Genomic DNA, 6,000 nt, shown 5'->3' on the forward strand with positions numbered 1-6,000 from the left:
GTGGTGTCATCTGCATATCTGAGGTTATTGATATTTCTCCCGGCAATCTTGATTCCAGCTTGTGCTTCTTCCAGCCCAGTGTTTCTCATGATGTACTCTGCATAGAAGTTAAATAAGCAGGGTGACAATATAAAGCCTTGACGTACTCCTTTCCAAATTTGGAACTAGTCTCTTGTTCCATGTCCAGTTCTAATTGTTGCTTCATATCTCTTAACTAATACTACCAGAAATTGTTTCTTGTTTATCTAGCTTTTCTACAGTTTCATCAACAAAATTTTCATATTTACAAAAAGAATTACCCCTCTATATAGATATGATGTCCTAAGACTCTGCAGAATATCTTGTAATAAGGTATCTACTGCTGCTAAGTCACTTCAGCCGTGTCCGACTCTGTGTGACCCCATAGACAGCAGCACACGAGGCTCCGCCATCCCTGGGATTCTCCAGGCAAGAACACTGGAATGGGTTGCCATTTCCTTCTCCAATACTTGAAAGTGAAAAGTGAAAGTGAAGTCGCTCAGTCGTGTCTGAGCCTCAGCGACCCCATGGACTGCAGCCTTCCAGGCTCCTCCGCCCATGGGATTTTCCAGGCAAGAGTACTAGAGTGGGGTGCCATTGCCTTCTCCGAATAAGGTATCTTAAAGTATGCTATTACATGCATGCAAGAGACACACAGCAATTGTTACCATCTCCGGATTTGATCCATACAAATGTTACATATGCTCTGAGCTGACTTTTTCCATGTCCATACAAATATCTGGCATACAGAAATTTTGTAGTTTTAATCTTAACTCCTTTATCTATATGATAAAGCAGGGTGCCTATGTATAGACATCTTATATCCCTTTCTTTAGAAGTTATTAGGTGCATTTCTTTGTACTAAAGTATCATTTCTAAAATGTTACTAGGGCACTTTGACTCCTACAAAAATTTCCTGCTTATATTTGGAAACTGCAACCACAAAGTAGAACAACGGTTCAATCTCTTGTCTCTAATGATATTATCATTTTCTCCATTCATGCAGAACTCATTAGAATTATAGATAACTCTAGTTGGAGTTACAAAATATTTCAAATACAACTTTCAATAAATTCAAAACCTTAGTCAATGAATTTTATCGTTTTGACTTTCCCTACATAAAATATAAAAGATAGTATATACAGTAAACAAAACTGCATCTTTCTCTTCCTCTCCTGGAAAATATTACTATACACAGCTGTTTGCCTGGTAGACTGAGACATAATCATGTAGTGAGTAGGGGAAAATGAATGCGAAAGTTCAAGGTATCATTTCTTTAACATATTTCCATATAATTTTCTTACAAGAAAACTGGTCATGTCTACAACTAAATGTAGTTTTTTTGTACTGTGTCCATTTAGCTAAGCTGGAATTTGTGTTTCTCAGTAATCCTACCCCTGCTGTGTCTCTGGGTCAAGACTGACTACCAGAGGAAAATGCACAAGGCTGGGAAGAGAGAAGGGAAGGAGAGCAGCCATGTTTTTGCTCAGAGATAGAGTGGGAGGTCTTGCTTTGCTGTAGCTCACAAAGTCATCACTGACCTAACTCATTCACTTTGTTGTCTTGAAGTTGAAGCTGTCCCAGCAGCTCCTCCAGATCCCTTTAGATTTCTTCCTGCAGCTTCTCCCAATCCTGGTCCATGTGCAGGTGCAGCTTCTGAGCCACATGTGCCTGCTTCTTGCACACATCACTGCATCACTGAAACTGCAGCCTTGGAGGTGGTAAGAGATAGATGCAGCTTCCAGTTGATCATAATGAAGTTCCGCTTGTGCTCATGAGTTCCAGCTGATTCTTGTCCAAGCCCACTTCACATCCATCTTCTGTTCCCAACTTCCTAACTGTTGACTTTAGATCCAACACCAGATACAGAATAGTAATTACATTGAGAGTTTGACCAGCTGACACAGTGTGTAAGGTCAAACTTTCATAATAAATCCTTTATTCTAGTCCTTCATAATGGCTTTGCTTCTCTGTTCAAATGCAATAGTTCTTACTTCACGCCTAACAGTACAGTACATACCGTGTGGCAAAACCTTGGGTCTTTCAGGCCCTGATCTTCCATACATTTCCCTTACCAGCTAGGAATCACCTCTAAACTTAGAAAAATATTATCCTGTAGTGTTATTGGGACAATTAAGAATAATGTATATAAGGTGCCTGTACATAGTAAGCCTCTAAAGGTATTTTATATAATTGTTAAGTCAGCATCTACAATAATAAAAGAAATGAAAAGCGGCATATACTAAACAGATGAATAGTATCTGAAAAGTTAGAATATTTTGAAATACATATCATGCATATGATTCATTAGTGAAAAGTAAAAATAGAATAGTATTAAAATATTCAAGTGAGATTCTATAAAATCTATAGCAGAAAAATTAAGTTAATGAACACAGACTCTCAAGGAGGATGGAGGTCAGGTACATAAGACATGAAGCAGTCCTACAGACTCTAATATTTCTATGTACACTGCAACAATCTGAATGAAAACACTAACTAATGGCCATATAAGGGTCTTGCTAAGCATTTTAAGTGAACAATTAGGTTCAATGTACTCTTAATTTCTTTTTTAGCATAACTTCTCGTGAGAAACTTATGAGGGGTCAATATATTCCCATGCCCACAAATTCTGAAGCCCATCAGCTTATACAATTCTACCACTTTCTGTAAATAACAGACATTCTGCGTTTGTGTTTGCCTAAATGCTCAAGCCTTTCTGGTTTTATTAGAGGTGATAGTTCTACCCTATGCAAATTCTTCCTCTGTCAACACAACAGCCATCCTTTCTATTGGGTACAGTATGAGGGTGGTTCTAAAACAAGTTTAATTTCTCTCTTTGCTTTCTCAAGTTCTTCTGATACATCCTCTGTCCCTCATATCTGTTCAATGGTAATTTCAATTACTAATTTCCATTTATTTATTTTTATTATTCCCAAAAGGACTGAATTAAACTTTGTTAAATTTCACACACATATATATATTGAGATCAAATTTTTGTGGTTGCTGAAAAGTTTATTTTCTTAATTCTTTATACTTGAAACTTAGATCTGCTTATGTTATCTCAAGAAGAATTCAAAATTGTGTGTTTATCCGATGGTATAAAATAGAAAGGGAAGCATTTTAGAGCATTATGAATTGTACTATACCCTCAGATTCAAACTCACTATAAACAGAAAATCAATTTATCAAATTTCAAAGAGATTGGCATTCTTTTCTGTAGATGACTACATGCTTGGGAAACAAACTATAAGAACTAAATAAAAACATGTGCTTACTGTTGAACAAATCTTATTGCTTATCATTATTTTAAAAGGAATATTACTGTCATTCTGGTCCCTTTGTTTCTCTCTTAAAGAAGCACAATTCTTAGTCATTTATACTATCCTGTATCTGGCAAGACATTTAACGTCCTTAGTACACAGAGCATTGAATACAAGTAGGATTGTCTTCCTCACTATTGTAACAAGAAAACAGCATTTTCCTCCTCCTCCCCTTTGTTCTAAACATCTCATTCATTTCAAATGTTGCAATTGAGAACTTGGATAAACAAATCACAGATGAATTTAAATGATATATATTTTGAACAGTGAAAAATTTTGTTTTTCTGTTGGGTACTCATTATCCATATTATATTGAATTGGCTAGAAATTTTGTTCAGGTATTTCCATAAGTTGTTACAAAAAAAAACCCAAACAAACTTTCTGGCCAACCCAACGGACTACTTTTCATCAACTTTTAATCATCTCACATATGCACATGTATAATTTTTGATATATTCTATTCCACCATAGTCAATGTTCTTTTACTCTGAACTAATACTTCCCTCCATTCCTAAGAGTTCCTATAATGTTTTTAGTCATTCCAAATTACACTGTCCACCTCACTTTACCTTTCTCTTATGCATTTCTGTTTAAGGGATTTTTTTAGTCCTGCCCTAACTCTCCACCAGTCATCTTCACTACTCGAAAGGATTATGCAACAGAAAGTTGGATTTCTTAACAACAAATCCTTTAAATAAATCAATAAACAGAACATCCCTTCTTACTTTTCTACTAAGACAAAACTTTTCAAGAAATTTAACATTGCTTCATAATGTTCCTTAAGAACAGTCATACCCTTTCTATCTAGTCTTACAATGACATATGAACAGAACTTGTGTGAGAATAATCTTGAGTGTCTAGTTGCAAAGGATGGAGATTTTATGCAGTACTTTTAGAACACGTACAAGTGTCTCAGAGAACATAAGGTGACAAGGATAAATGACTATCCGTTTTGTGATCTTTCAAAGTGTTTAAATGTCCCTTGTCGTTTTTAAGTGAATTTTAAAAGGTTTGAACCAATTCTCTTAAGACTTTGACTTGAGAATCTGTGTAAACAATCTTGAATCATCAAAGCGAACCTGAATTTCAAACTACTTTATGCTCATCTATTTCTGTTAAGAGTATCCTTAATGGCCCTGTCATTCAACTCTACCATTTATAATGCCATAGAGACTACTGTCATTCAAAAGCATGATTAACAGTATTCTCAGATAACACTGTCACTCAAGTGTGCTATTTATAATGCTCCTGAGATCACTACTATGTTACTGTGCTCTTACAGGGTTTATTGATACCATTTTCTTGACCTCCAATTCTCCCAGTACCATTGATAACACTACTATCTTGCTAACAGAGTTAATAACAACTTGATAGCACCATTATTTCTTTCCTTGCCAGCCCATGTCACTGGACCAGTTGCTAATACTTGATAGACACTGCAATCTTACTAAATTCTAATTCAAACATCACTCACCTAGCCAAGCTAAAAATGCCACTCTAGAATAAGGGAAGAAAAGTAATTATTTTGTTGTTAGAAACAGTTTTGATGTTTCAAATATTTTACTCATTCTCTACTCCTCATCCATTTATTATCTTGCTATATACTCAGACAACAGCAAAGCTAGAAAGAAGTCCCTGAAACTAACTTAGTCTACTATTTCCCTCCCCTTCATATATCACAGCCTTGTGGTAGCAAAGGGGCTTGTGTAACTCAATGAAGCTACAAACTATGCGGTACAGGGCCACCCAAGATGGACAGGTCATAATGAAAGTTCTGACAAAAAGTGGTCCACTGGAGGAATAAATGACAACCCACTCCAGTATTCTTGCCCGGAGAACCCCATGGACAACATGAAAAGTCAAAAATATATGATATCAGAAGATGAATCCTCTAAGTCAGAAGGTGTTCAATATGCTACTGGGGAAGAGCAGAGAGCAATTACTAATAGCTCCAGAATAAAGAAGCTTGCCCAAAGCATAAACGACAGTTGTGGATGTGACTGATGGTAAAAGTAAAGGTCATATGATTGAGGTATGACCTGAATCAAATCCCTTATAATCATACAATGGAGACAAGGAATACATTCAAGGGATTAGATCTGGTAGACAGAGTGCCTGAAGAACTACATATGGAGGTTTCTAACAGTGCAAGAGACACTGATCAAAACCATCCCAAAGAAAAAGAAATGCAGGAAATCAAAGTGGTTGTCTGATAAGGCTTTACAAATAGCTGAGAAAAGAAGAAAAGTGAAAGACAAGGGAGAAAGAGAGAGATATAACCAACTGAATGCAGAGTACCAGAGAAAAGCAAGGAGAGATAAGAAGGCCATCTTCAATGAACAATGCAAAGAAATAGAGGAAAACAATAATCTCTGGGAAAGACCAGAGATCTCTTCAAGAAAATTAGAGATACCAAGGGAACATTTCATGCAAGGACAGGTACGAAAAAGGACAGAAATAGTAAGGACCTATTATAAGCAGAAGAGGTTAAGAAGAAGTAGCAAGAATACAGAGAACTGTACAAAAAAGATCTTAATGGCCCAGATAACCACAATGATGTGATCACTTACCTAGACCCAGACATCCTGGAATGTCAAGTCAAGTAGGCCTTAGGAAGCATTATTATGAACAAAGCTAGTGGAGGTGAAGGAATTATAGCTGA

This window comes from Ovis aries, chromosome 2 (genome assembly GCF_016772045.2).
Source record: "Ovis aries strain OAR_USU_Benz2616 breed Rambouillet chromosome 2, ARS-UI_Ramb_v3.0, whole genome shotgun sequence".
Lineage (NCBI taxonomy): Eukaryota > Metazoa > Chordata > Mammalia > Artiodactyla > Bovidae > Ovis > Ovis aries.